This window comes from Periplaneta americana, chromosome 7 (assembly GCF_040183065.1).
Source record: "Periplaneta americana isolate PAMFEO1 chromosome 7, P.americana_PAMFEO1_priV1, whole genome shotgun sequence".
Classification (NCBI taxonomy): domain Eukaryota; kingdom Metazoa; phylum Arthropoda; class Insecta; order Blattodea; family Blattidae; genus Periplaneta; species Periplaneta americana.
The window spans coordinates 98,637,560-98,653,604 of record NC_091123.1 but is presented as its reverse complement, the minus strand read 5'-3'; positions in this window follow the sequence as shown (position 1 = coordinate 98,653,604).

The window sequence follows — 16,045 nt, the reverse complement described above, 5'->3', positions numbered from 1 at the left end:
GTCATTAGGGGTTACTTTGATATTGGGGGCTACTTTGATAACCACTTCGATCGATTACTGAAATCGAATTCGCGCGAAAGATATCAGGATGTGGCCAACTTTGGATCTCGTGTTGGCAGCTCTGTTAAACTAGTTATGAGATAGCGATGGTGCTATATAAATACTACATGTTGTAGAGAAGAAATTAAATATTTTGTGGTTTATAAAGTGAATGAGGATTTCTGATACCTGCAAAACTTGGAAGCTACACAGGTAAGCATACTTATAAATGAATATTCAATTCTATCTTCAAATAAAGTTGCTCTTTGGCATTTAAAGTGTTGCTTGTCGTTCACTTGAATGTTGCAGTATGCACACCAGTTACGTTGAAGAGTCACGGGGTAACTTTGATAGAGAGGGTGGGGCTAAATTGATAATCTAGTCAAACATTTAAAATTACATTTATATTGTTTAGACGTTATCGCTGTCCGTCCAGAGCTACTATGATGCGAGATTATAAAAAGGAACCAGGTTCTCGCCAGTACAACAATTTTTCAGATTCTTCAGCTGAGCCTGGAGACATATTTTGATGGAGTGGAAAGAGAAAATCCTCAATTTTCAACTGTACCAAAGGCTAATTTTCCAAGCTTGTTGAAGAAAGCATTGATCCACATGGATAAGACAAAGTTACAGACAAATACTAATAAACAATCATTTCCCGAAGATAAGGAACAGTCTGAAATAAAACACATTTTGATAAAACAGTTCCTTTTCTACGGGCATTTGTTCTTGCAATAAGAAAGAAGTCCTCAAAAATTCCGGAGCCTGTAGAAGTTGTTGAACAACAGCTTGAGAGTTGTCTCGTGGCATTTCTTCAAGAACACTGATTTGGGAATTCTAGTATAGCTGGCTCTATGATGAGAAAAAAGAGACGACTCAATGTTGAATCAGGGAAGAGTATAGTTACTGCATCTACTTCAAACAACAAAGGCAGCAATGATGACGAAGAGCCTCAGGTGATTTGTGTAAATAGGCAGATCAAAGTTTCAGGCCCTAAAATTCCAGAAGATGTTAACATATGAAATAGAATCAGAAAACCCAAAAACAGGAAATTTCATCCTTGCTAAATTTCTTTATAGTACAGATAAGAAAATCTTCACACATGTCTTTGAAATTGTGGACATGGCATCAAATGGGATAGTGATTCATGGTCTCAAAAGAGCCGATGAGAGTGAAACAAAATTTAAGCCAATTGACAGATCATTTCTACTATTTCATCAGTCGCAGAACTAACTGACAACTCCATGAATTATGTCTTCCCTATTGTTCTTGAATTCAAGTAAATTCTAGTTTTGTTTCCATTATTTTTATGAAAAGTTGATTTAGTTTGTAGTCTATATTAATTATTTATGAGATTGGTAATGTTTTGATAGAACAATTTTGATTTCAACAATTTATATAATTTTCTATGTCTATTATAATGTACAATGAGCTTTTGTACTTTTCTTGCAAATGAAAAACTAATGTGGTATTTGAAATGTCCTTTAAATATAATTTCGTTTGCTTAATTTGCCCTGATTTACCTCTATAATACCAAATCTCACAACTTTAGTTTGACTCTATTATGTTAATCTTCGGGTTACTACGGAAATCTGTCTTTAAATAATGGTATAACAAAGTAGCCCCCATCACAGTTTAGCTTTGATAGTATAGTCTCTATTTTTTTTCACGAGTACAAATCAACACATTTATTTTCTTAGAAATAGGACAGCAAGGTAAAGACAATCTGATATCTACAAATTTTTTATATGTTAAAATATTAAAAAATTAAACTGTAACCATAAAAAATGTAAGTTAAATCTATCAAAGTAGCCCCACTTGACGGTATATGGCACGTAAAGGAACCCTGTATAGTCCAACTCTGAAATAGTGGCAACCACTCAGAAATCTATCTTCGTCTTCCTTAGGGACAATCCTACTTTTTGAAATAGAATAGGGTATATGGGCTAGTATTAAGTTGTCTCTCCCGGTGTGTTACTACTCGACCGCAATATATCTGGTACTTAGCCCTTTAGTATTATATTATACTAATATGATTTTGATTCTGAATGATTATTTTTTAATATTTATTTAATTTCATTAAGGCTATATGAGTGAAACAAAATAAATCTTACAATTTTAAACTATACATTTGTTCTACGAAATTATGTCTTCTGTCATAAATTTACAAATATCCCACCCCACCCCACCCCATTTTCTTCTGACCGCCTTATGCTAGGAAAAGAGGACTACATTCACCCGGTATGGCATAGTTGCGCCCCGCGGTCAATTGGGAGGCCTAGGCATGACATAATTGCGCCCCGAAGAAATCAGGTAGCAGAAGGGACATGGCATAGTTGCGCCCCGAAGAAATCAGGTAGCAGAATGGATATAGCCTAGTTGCGCCCCAAAGAAATCAGGTAGCAGAATGGACATGGCATAGTTGCGCCCCGAAGAAATCAGGTAGCAGAATGGATATGGCATATTTGCGCCCCGATAGGCATAGTACACACGAAAGTGATTGTCATAAACTAAATAAATTACTTTAAAATATTACTGTGATAGCTGCATTGAAATTAGATAGGCCTAGCATATGATCAATTTTGCTATTTAAAATAACGCTTTTTTATCGATCACACACAATAAATGAACTGCATTTTTTGTTTGTACATCGATATCTTAACCCTACGGTATAGGGTTTCAAAAATTGAAACTTAGAACCATTGTAAATTATTACCCTTTTCACTAAACTTAACTTTCATTTTAAATTAACTTCACTATACGCCACAGACGGTGTGAAAATCACTAATAAAATGTCAAAGACTGCTAAGACCCCATATTCCAAAGACTCACTCTTTTGAATATGTCAGTTAATAAAGTACTGCCAAATTCATGGTGTTCATTTTAACGCTTGGCTATTGATAATCACTACATAAACAGTAGAAAAGCAGTTAATAAAGTACTGCCAACTTCATGGTATTCATTTTTAATTTAGCAGTATCGATAATGAATATTAAATCGAATAAGAAATCAATAAGGTTGGTTGATTACGAGGCTCGAGTTCCCGTAATGTCTTTTTCTCTACCTATTTCATCGGGGCGCAACTATGCCATGCTCCTTTCTCTACCCGATGGGAACGAGGCGCAACTATGCCCACAAAACAGGGGCCCTTTTTTATCTGCTGCATCTTATCTGACCGTGGGGCGCAACTATGCCCTGCCCACATTCACCAATAACAATCCATTTTTGCCGGTTTACATATTTCGCGGAGGCAAGTGCCGTGAGTTCTCTCAAGTTGAATTTCGACGCTAAATAAAATCTACAGTTGAAAGCCTTGTTAAATGACTACTATTACTACTACTATTAAGTTACTACTACTACTACTACTACTACTACTACTACTACTACTACTACTACTACTACTATTACTACTACTACTACTATTACCATAGTACTAATGTCTTTCATTTTATAAAATTATTCAAAGAATTTATTTGGCTTTTGATTTCGCAGCTTCTTCCATTATGTCATTCTTGTGATAGCCTATATTTCATTTTGTAATGCTCACTTGAAGTTATGTGTTAAACGACGAGTATGTTCGTGAATAATTTTATTACACTTAGCTACAATAAAGGCTCTAATACTAACACAGCAAACTGATCAACTGGGAGGGAACATGACTGTAAACGTTCTTGTAAGTTTCACAGTTATATTAGCGTTGAAATTCCGAGTTTCGCCAGAGTTTCTCTAACTTTTGCAACGTTTTGGATACTTCTTTATTGCCACTTTCTTTTAATGTAAGTTATTAACAAAATTAAGGGCACAATAAAATACTCTGGACTATACATTTCTGAGTGTTCTTGTTATATAAACAATACATAACCTTGAGAGTTAATAAAAACTATGGAATAGTCTTATAAATTGTAGATAACCATGAAATAAAAATACTGTGCCTCATGTAAATATGTTTATAGATTCACTCGTGTCAGTCTGTATTGACAAACTTGTTACAAGAATTCTGCGCAAGCACTGACCCGATGTTGAAGCAATTTCCTGGCTCATGTACATTGTTTCCCCGTTCGCTGTCGGTAGGTAATCACACAACACTGAAATAATGAATCACTTGATGACAGATGTACATTTTGGGGTAACCGGCTCTCTTTCGTTTCAATTCATAAAAATCAATCAGAGCCGGGATGAATGCTTTGCTTCGCTTATTATTTACAACAGCTTTTGATCCATACAGAAGGGTGTTTTTTTTTTGCACAAGTTTTGTACCCCAGTCAAAAACCATTTATCAGACACATATTCCTCTGACATTTTTTCACACATTTTCCTCTAGTTAAGCAAGAAAAAGCTTTTTTATTATTTCCAGGGAGAGAAATAAAAAAGCTGTATGGGAGTGGGAGATGATAAATATGATTTGTGTGACGTAATTGACCACGTGACGGATGGGGCTTCATGCGCATCGTCTCGTCTCTTGGTATCGGAGAGGGGGGTGTAAATCACCACGGGGTTTGGGGAGAGATGTCCGAGTTAATTTACAAAACAAGTGAAGCCTCATCCCAGTCACATTCGCATTTCACACTGTCGCTTGTTTCTCTGCCAGTAATCCTAACCTGCGCCCACAATGAATGGCCTCCACGTACGTGTAAGCGCCGCGTCACACAAATGAATGTCCACAGTTGTTCAACGACGTTCACATTTGATCCGTGAGATTGAAAATAGACAATTTTAATATATCTAATGCAACAAAACAAAACTTGTCCATGTGTTTCTTTTAAGGTTAAAATGCTGGCTTTAAATTTATGGAAAACTAATTTTAAATTGTATAACACCGAACTCTTTTTCTGAAAGTTCTTCATATTTATCTATTATAATCTGAAACATTCACATACATACATACATACATACATACATACATACATACATACATACATACATACATACATACATACATACATACATACATACATACAATCCACACCTGTAGATTAACGGGTAGCGCGTCTGGCCGCAAAACCAGGTGGCCAGGGTTTGATTCCCGGTCGGGACAAGTTACCTGGATGAGGTTTTTTCCGGGGTTTTCCCTCAACACAATATGAGCAAATCTGGGTAACTTTCCGTGTTGGACCCCGGACTCAATTTACCGCCATTATCACCTTCATCCCATTCATACGCTAAATAACCTAAGATGTTGATAAAGCTTCGTAAAATAACCTACTAAAAATCATACATACTTACATACATACATACATACATACATACATACATACATACATACATTACATACATACATTACATACATACATACATACAGTATATAACAGTGTTGCTTGTACACCTCATGTATTATTAAACTGACCTTCGAAATGATCTTAAAATTCAAAAGATACATGAATAAAACAAAATTCATTATGATTGATGAGTTAAACACTACCTCCGTGACATGAATAAAATTAATTTACATACACCCGTTACTTACATTAAAATTTAAAACTACATATTCCGTGAAATTCATGTAACACTGTTTGTACACTTACCCCACGGACAGACGGCAGTTACGTTTAGATGCATAGTAAACAAGAATGCAGTGAGCACATGATTGTCTTTCAGTGGAGGTCACTTGCTGTTACTCTTTCATTCAGAATTGTGTAAAATGCAGCGTCGTAAGAAGCTCAGTTCCGATATAAAGAAAGTTATTGTTTGTCTGGCTCTAAAAGGCTATTCCTATAGAAAAATAGGTAAAGTAGTGCATAAAACACAGTCTACAGTACAACACATTGCAGAAAATTGTCGAAATCATGGAACTTGGAATAACTTGGCAAGAAAAACCAAGCAGAAATTCCTAAATGCACGTGAGGAAAGATTCATAATTAATGAAGTTGTCGAAAATCCAAGAATAAGTGTTCCACAAATTCGAGTCATGATTGAAGAGTCTTCAAACATGAAGATCAGTAATTAAACTATCCGGCGTGTGTTGTGGAAAAATGGTAGAAGTCCACGATAGCGGCCGTACATTAGTCAACTAGTGAGACAAATCAAGCTCGAAGATTTGACTTCGATAAAGAACATGTTGGTAAGGATGAGGAATTTTGGAAGAGGGTGATTTGGTCAGATGAGACGGAGGTAAATCTTTATGGTTCCGTTGACATTCATGGGATATGGAGAAAGTCCAACAGAGATAACGACAGAAACAACATATTACCTACAGTGAAACACGGATGTGAATGCATACTATTGTGGGGTTATATGTCTCCAAATCGTGTGGGGAATATTGAGTTTAAAGATGGAATTATGGATAAGTATGTGTACAATAACATTATAAGGTCAAATGCTAGGCAGAGTGCACAAAAATGGGGATGCCAGTTGTCTATATGTTTCAACAAGACAATGGCAATAGACGTACTGTTCAAATCAAGGAGGATTCGCTCATATGGAACATATCCCAAAACTGCGAGCACCTCCTCAATCACCAGACCTAAACTCCATGGATCATTTGTTGTTAATTTTGGAAAGGAGTGTGAGAAAGCAGAAGTGTAAAACCATAGAGGATTTTAAACTTGTAGTTAGAGAGAAATGGGCTAAAATCAAACCAGAACAGTGTAAAAACGTGGTGAAATGAATGAGAAGCAGATGTCAAGCAGTAATAAAGTCGAAAGGTTATGGTACAAGATATTAATTTATTTTAAAAAGTGTAAATAATCAAAATGTGCAAAGGAGACTAGTAGGCCTACATAGAAATTGAACATGTTTTTGTTTATTTTGTTTTCTTTAATGTATTCAGAAAATTATATTTCTTTTTTTGACCTAAATATATTACAAGGTAGTTCTCTCATTTGAAAAGAAATTAAAGTATATATTTTCATACGATAAATTAGCGTTTTATTTGGAAAATAGAACTATACAAACAACACTGATATATACTGTATATTCCTCACTTTACTCATCATCCACAGACGTTAAACAAACAACTCAATGGCAGTTATAATGAGACTTCGGATTTTAGGTAAAAACCTATTTTAATCCTTAAATGATAAGTGCATAAAAGTTGCAAGTACACTTTTCATAGGAAACTATGCCTAAAATTGGTAGTCTTATACAATACAAAAATGTCTAATTTGATGATAGAGCCTAATTTTACCTACTTAGCATATTTTATATATGTTGTAAATAGCAAAATATATTTTTCAGTTTATATTAATTTTTAAGCTCCTCCTTTCCCACAATGGCAGGCATTTGACTGTTCGTCATTCAACCATATTAAGCTAGTAATGTAAGCCAATTTACCGACAGAATCGTTGCCTGGGTGCGCCACAGGAGGCTGGTCATATTTGGTGGTCTGATCGGGTGGTTGTTTCACTACGTTATAGCATACGGGGTGCTGCGAAACATAAATGAAGGTCCACGGAAAGAACAAGCTAAGTCAGTTCTTATTTATTTTTGTTTTTCGGTCCCATCTGCTAGCTCATAGTGTGAACTACCTTTCCAGTAAATCAGAATGGCAAAAAGCCTGCATTTCCAACACGGTAATTTAAACTGTATGAGATGTAAACTAATGATGTTTTATCAGTGTAGTTATTAATGTGAAGAAATCCCCCCCCCCTTTAAATTTAAGAAAAATCACTTAGCATGTTTTTTTTCGCAGACTCCTCAAATAATAAGAGTCATACATCCGATTTTTAAAAAAGAACAAGTGCAGTCAACTATACTACCTTGTTCATCTGTTGCAGACAAATTGTGATTCTGTCTCAAGTTCTCGAAGTCTGAAGTACGGTGTGTGAATAGATGAAATTGTGCAGTGCCGAAGATTAAGACTTCAAAAGCTTCTTTGATACAAGAATTTCCAGACTTGACGTCAGGTGGACAGAAACTATACTGCCAGGCGTGCAGCAAACATATGTGAGAAGTGAAATAATTGTTTAAAAGCAATGTTTCTCAATAAGTCGCCAACAAATTTGAAAATTTCATCATAGATCTCATTACTGACGAAAACTGTTCTATATTATATTTTATCAGTTCCATCCCAGTCTCTATTTTTCTTCGATAGTTGGTCGATATTCACCCCTGAATCCCGTAGTTTGGTGTGATACAATTTTTCTTACATATCTGTGAAATAATTCAATTTACAACATTCAAATTATCCTTCATATCACTTTTACGTATTTTAAATCTTAAATGCAACCATCTGATATCCAGTTGGAGTGTAAACATCCAAATATTTCATATATTTTATTCAACGGTCCCCTTTAGCCTGATGTGATAACTACATTATTATTGCTACTCTTCGTTGATATTTCATTCCATTGTCTATTCTTTCTATTCCCAGAAATTCTTGTAGCATTTCTTTCTTTTTTCGTATATAAGTAATTAAATATTCATTCCAAGAATAAATTACAACTGGGTTCCACAGCTTCGTGGAAAGAAACACGGACAAGATGGGGTAGTTTACCAATCAAATTTGTTTTCATTTCTCAGTATAATATAATTTCTCAAAACACAAAGATTTGGACGTCAGTAGACCTTTATGCCAACCACAAAATATCATTCCGTTTGCCAATGGTTGGTGTGTAGCATGCACACTTTCCGCTGAGAGACATTGGACCAATTTTCTTTGAAGGGACTTTGTACTAGGCCAGCGGTTTCCAAACATTTTCGACTCGCGAACTCCTTTCACAACGAACTGAGTTGCATGAACCAATAACATTCAAATATACATACAGTAGACATGCATAAAATTTAATTCCAAGCAAATAATAACCTTAAATTAACTTAACCCTTAAGGATTAAATCGTATAGTTACTCTAGTTACGGCTTAAAAGTTACACAACGTGCAGGCCTAGTTGCAATAATAAATACAAGTTTTCATTGTAATTACTCACCTCTTCCTTGGAATTCAGTGACAAGGTTTCGCCTGCTTTCCATGGCACAGAGCTTTGAAGTCAGGAACCACAGAAGTTAAATAAAGTCTCAAATCACTTTCAGCATAAAGTATGTTTGTCTATTTATTTTTAAATAGGCATATGAAAACAAAGACTTTTCGCACAAATATGTGGATGAAAATGGTAATAAAGCCGTTATGGCTTTATACGCTAACACTGGAAACTCCTTTAAACTCAACCAAATAATGACAAAGATTTATAACTTTTCTGTAACTGAAACTCAGTGGAAATTTTAAGAAGCTGCTCTTTTTCATCTACGCTTAATGTGGATTCTAAAATTGTTGACTCTTCGAAGGGATTGTGAATCCAATTGTTATTATTGGACTTAACAGGGAAATAGTCTCTGAAGGTTTTTTCCCAGTCCCTTCAATTGTTCTTTAACCATGTTCTTGACATTTGCGTCCAAAGAAAGATGATTTTCCATCAGGAAGTCGTGAAGAGTATCAAAGCACTCGGTTTGATTCCTATTGAAACACGTTTACAAAAAATGAAGATTTTTTTATGAATGAAGCGATACGGTCTTGCACAATATAAACGCTCATATTTGACCCTTGGAGAGATGAGTTTAAACTGTTAATTTTTTAGAAAATGTCTGTCAAATAAGCTAAAGTCTGCAGCCAGATTTCATCTTCCATGCACTTTGCTTGGTGAAAGGCATGGCTGGTGGGGGAAAAAAAAAAAAAAAAAAAAAAAAAAAAAAAAAAAAAAAAAAAAAAAAAAAAAAAAAACGTAAACTTCATCTTTAAGCTCATACAGTCTGGAAATAGTTCTACCTCGAGATAGCCACCTAACTTCAGTGTGAGACAATAAACACTTATAAATGCTTCCCATTTCCTCACAAAGCACTGGAAAGATGCGGGAATTTGTAGGGCGAGCCTTAATAAAATCAATTATTTTCACTGCATCGTCCAGCACACATTTCAATCCATCGGGAATACGTTTAGAAACAAGAGCCTGTCTATGAATGCAACAATGTATCCAAGAAGTGTTCGGCGCTACCGATTTCACTTTGTCAACAAACCCAGCATAACACCCTGTCATTGATTTCGCACCATCTGAACAAATGCCTAGATAGCGAGTCCAGTCTATTGAATTTTCGCGAAAGTTTTCCGCTGTTAACTTAAATATATCTCCTCCCGTAGTTCTTTCTTTTAAGGGTTTGCAGAATAGTAGCTCCTCTTCTACAGACTCCCCATTAATATAACGAACGAAAAGTAACAAACTGGCTAAATTGGCAACATCAGTCGATTCGTCAAGTTGAATCGCAAAAGAAGGACTGGCACAAACTCTATCAAAATTTCATTTTCGACATAATCTGCCATGTCTTTAATCCGGCGATTGATCGTATTGTCGGACAATGGTACCATATTGACTTTTTTGTGAAAGATTCTCCAAGCATGCAATGTAAATCATTTATACATATCCGCACTAAATCTTCAGCTATTGAATGAGGTTTTGCTGTTTTAGCAATTCTGTAGCTAACGCGATAAGACGCTTCAAGAGCATTCTCGTTGTCACTGTTTGCAGCAGATACAAAAATAGTTAAATCATTTTTCCACTCGTTAGCTTTTCGTGTAAAAAATCAGCAGAGTTGTTTACGTGGGTGGGGTGTTTAGTTTTTAAATGGCGTTTAAGTAGAGAAGGTTTCAGATTACTGTTAGTAAGAATGTCGCCACAAACAACACACAGTGGTCTTGAACAGTCCTTGTCACTTGTATATGAAAATCCAAACCTAATGTGATTATCATCGTGCTTTCTTTTCTTTACACACGGTTCACTTTTGTCGGATTGACACACATCACTAGAAGCTGAATGACATGTTGAAACAACACTAACTTGCGATTTTGTTTAACCCTATTTCCCTTTCAAACTTCCACATTTCAACCAGTTATCCATTTTAATGTGAACGGAAACGATTCTGATACACAACTGACAACTTACTGCATTTTCCACAAGGAAAGAAAAAGTAGACTATTGTTGAAAATACAAAATTAAATAAATGTTTGTTGAAATTCCACATTAACATCTAAAGTCAAAGGCCCGACTACCATGTAACCGTGCCTTAGGCGAGTCGCGGTACTGTTGTTAGTATTGTTAGAACACAAAGAAGCTGGCAGACTAAATTTCCATTGTTGTGAAATAAGTGCATTCCTAACGTTGTTACAACTCTGTAAATCAGGCATTCGCGGTAAATATTAATTTATTGTGGAAATAATGTGATAAATTCCCGATGATACACATATATAACTAGGGGCATTGTAGGGTTAATTTAATTTTATAATAATAATAATAATAATAATAATAATAATAATAATAATAATAATAATAATATTATTATTATTATTATTATTATTATTATTATTATTATTATTATTATTATGACAATGCCGCAGAAATGAAGGAAACTATAATAGGTCTAACCTCGGAACCCGCCATTACGAAAAAAGTTTTGGCGAAACCCTTGAAATATTTTGCGAACCCCTTGGGGTTATTAGTGATATATGTCTCAGCATGTGCTGCTTACAATTATTAATACTATGTACTTAACATACCATTTGCTTTGTTGTAAATAAAATTCTCAATACCTCGTTCCTAAGATGGCCTCAATTTAGCTCTAAACATTCTTCGATTCTCGATCATAGAGAGCCCATCACACGGCGCAACATTTGCGCGGGAATTCGAGACCGATCAATAGGACTTCTTTCTTTCAGTGGTGGAGGACGACTGAAGACTTTCAATTTAAAATATCCTCACGAGAAGAAATCGCAACTTGTTAGGTCTGGCGACCTAATTTTGTTACTATTTAATTATAAGTAGAACGAGATACCTATTTAGGAAAGTTGGTACTTCCTGCTGAAACACTCTGTATTGGCCTAATGTTAACCATATACCCTCTTTTAACATTACATCTACAATTGGAGCAGCTATGTCACTTTATTAAGCGGAATTAGACATACTTCAGTACATTTTACACATTTATCTTCTAATTTTCTTTATGAGGTACTATAAAATCAGACTGTTTCTTTGACATCTCTTCTAGAATACGTTCTTCGGTTTTGTATACTAAACTTATTTTCATTTATCTCATTTACCATTTAGTAAGTCCCGCGCCGTTGCGTCGTGGTCTAAGGTCCTGCCTAGGACTCGCGTTACGGAATGCGCGCTGGTTTCAATCCCCATAAGGGAAGAAATTTTCTCATGAAATTTCGGCCAGTGTATGGGACCAGTGCCCATCCAGCATCGTCATGCACTTGCAGAGCTACGACAGGTAGCAAAAGTCCGGTTTCGCAGACAAGCTATAACGACTGGGGGATCATCGTGCTAACCACACGATATCCCCATTCTAGTTGATGATCGTCCACTTCTGCTTCGGCATGTGAACGTGAGGCTAGCAGCCGGGTGGTCGGTCTTGGCCCTTCATGGGCTGTAGCGCCATGGATTTACTTATACCATTAGTAAAACCATGTCGTTTTCCTTTAAAATACACCCGAATTCTCAGTTTTTCTTTTACTTTTCTCAGATTAAAACATGTTTAGATGGGTGGATTTTCACCGCATTCATAACCCCATATCGGAGAACGAAGTATTTCTTCAGGACTTTTCTTCTACTACATGTACTATCTTCACCACGAATATGGAATTCCACCTACCCAACGCATTAGCCTAGGTTATTCAGCAAGGGCAAAGTTTCTGATCCCTGTAATGGGACTGTTTCAAAGAGATTTCTTGCATACTACCTAAATCTAATTACATTAATAGAGTTCAGTTTTAATTTACAAGATAATATCAATATGTCATTATACACTGCAATAAACTATTTTCTTTTTGTAACAGAAAAATTCCATTAGCCTTGCTTATATCTCCGCAAAAAATTAATCTATATCTTATAACCTATTATATTTATATGGTAAACATTGGTAATTTCGTGATAATTTCATGAAAACTAATTTAAAATGCAAATGTGTAAATATATCCTTATTCCGATATTTTCATCTAAAAGACGATAACTTGCTGTACAAATCTGGAGACATAAAAGATTGGATACGTTCTTCAATATGTGCCAAAAACCACTTTTACAACTTAAGCTGAAAGGTTGGTTATTTCGTGATAACTTTGGTAATTTCGTGATATTGCATTGATAATTTCGTGAGAGGTAGAAGAATTGTAGAAAAATTCATTAAAGTCAAATGAAATTCTCATTTATTGTTACAAGACTTCAAACATAGTAATTCCGTCTAATATTCATAGCAAGAAAACATAGAAATACATATCAACACATAATAAGAATGAAATCAAAGTAAAAATTGAAATTGAAAAGGGATCTTCTTTGCCCAGAAAGGGTGAACACTTTTATTACGGACTTTACTATAGCCTACATTACTAGGGTAACTCCAAAAGTAATGCATAATGTTTGTTTAAAAATTATATTTTTATCCTACAGCTTTGCTATTTTCACAGAATGTAGATGCATCCTTAAGGAACAAAACGTCACTTTTCCACATAATCCCTGTCCCTTTCAACTGCCTTACGTAACCTAGGAACGAGGGCCTGTAGACCAGCACGGCAAAACTCTGGACCAACACGTCTGAGCCACTCTTGTGCAGCGTGCATAAGGGAGTCATCTTCTAATCTCGTTCCGCGAAGGGATCCTTCAGTTTACCAAAGAGATGGTAATCGCACGGTGCCAGTTCAGGACTGTAAGGCGGGTGTTTCAGTGTTGTCTATCCGAATTTTCTGATCTGGTCTGTGGTCTTGTGACTGACATATGGCTGTGCGTTGTCGTGCAATAGCAGAACATCCTGCTTCGTCCGATGTCGTCGAATACGACTCAGTCGAACTTGAAGTTTCTTGAGAGTTGCAACATACCCGTCAGAATTAATGGTGGTTCCGTGTGGCATGATGTCCACAAGCAAGAGTCCTTCTGAGTCGAAAAACACAGTAGCCATAACGTTTCCTGCCGAAGGTGTACTTTTGAATTTCTATATCTTTGGTGAATTTGCATGATGCCACTCCATTGTCTGCCTCTGTCTCCGGTGCAAAATGGTGGAGCCATGTTCCATCTTCTGTCAGAATTCTTGCAAGTCATCTAGCACTTATCATTGACACTTAGCATGATAACAAATCAAACAAAAGCTACACTGAACCCATTGCGTCTCCGTTTTCTTTTTTGTTATCACATCTTGTCTTCAGATTTCTAAAATTCCTATTGTAATAAATTGTATACAATTTTAAAAATTGTAACACTTAAAACTCAACAAAATTTCGCCTCAAACAGCTAAGATTTCTATCAGTAAAGCTAAGCCTATATAGCGATTACAGTTGTATCTAAAATTCCAAAAACATTTCCTAAAATTTCATGAAGATACAATAAATCTTTGTACCAAATATCATATGCTTACCTTTAGTAATAAGCCTGTAATGTAATTACAAACATCCACAAAATTTGTATGCCTGAGAAGTCGACGCAAACTTGCTCTCTCGAAACATAAAATCCCACTGAAGCAACTACAATAGTCACACAAAGCTTAGCTGTATGTTTCTGGAAACTGGACAACATATGCAATCCCTTGGCGGAAATTTGGATCTCGTAACACCATTGGTTAGTTCACAAAAGAGCAAAGAAAAAGTGTCACGAAATTACCAATGTTTACCCTATATATATATATATATATATATATATATATATATATATATATATATATATATATACTATTGCATAAGGAGGACGAATACAGTCTCTTAAATTTCGAATTAGGCCTAAATAAACAAATTACGTATTCTGTTTTTCAAATAATCAACATAATATGTTACCCAAGTTAGTTCAGTATCGACGTGAACAGCCAAATATTATCAGTCTGACAAAAGATTATTAAATCGCAAGATAACCTTTTTAAAGTTTTAAAGTAAAGAAATAAGTAGGAGTTTTTATGTTTATTAAGATGAATACTGTTGGTTCTAAGCCATTCAGACGCTTATTATTCAGTCACTCACTTCTTTCGAAACGCTTAAGTCATTGCCAAAAGTAACAAAAGTAGTATTGTCTGCAAAGATTATAGTATGAGTAGGAACACTTTTTTGATAGATCATGAACTATAAGAAATAATAAAGGGCGCAATATTGATATCTGAGGAATTTCACTATTTATGTTACACTCTCGAGAAAATTGACCATTTACATACACTATTTCTTTACGATCTGTCAAATAAGATTTGAAAATTTACAATTCATTTTAATATATCAATATGCCTGGTAAATTATTAATAAGTATTTAATGAATTTCAATCTTAAGGCATATAAACTTGCAAATGTTTATTTGCTATTTAATAACAATATATGAACGTTTTCGCCGTTTAGGGCATCTTCAGATATAACAAAACATATTATCTGGACCTATGATAACATATTATGCAAATTACAAGGAAAATAGAGAACAATATATGTGGTACATGAAATTCATGAGCTTTATGTAGATATAACATGAAATAGGATGAATATTGAGATAATCTTTGAATTTGAACTTAGACTGGACGCATATTTTATTTTATACATATAGCTCATGTTACAATTAATATACAATGTTTAAAATTTGTCAATGATATTAATTTTAAAATGATGATAATAAAATATTTAAAGTAATCATGGCTGAAAGTTGTCGTAAGTTACAAGATAGTATGCGTAGTTAATGTTCTTGTGTTTTGTAATTATTTCGCTTAGAAAGGCCGTTGGCATTTGAATTAATGTTGTTTGACGCTGATGACTACTTTACAATTGATATACAGTGATTAAATTAGTCAATGTTAAAATTTAATTTTATAATGAAGATAATAAAATATTTAGAGTAATCATGGCTGGGAATTGTCGTAAGTTCAAATTAGTTTTCGTAGTTGATGTTGTGTGTTTTTTTTTTTTTTTTTTGTAATTGTTTCACCTGAAAATAGAGATTAAGAGATAATAATAAATGCAAAATATAGACAAGTTATTATATAGAGACGCAGATAATTATTATTATTATAAGATTACTCGTTAAAAATGTTGTTTATGTTAAAGAATTACTGTTGGGTGTAATTAGTTGAGATATTGAATAAA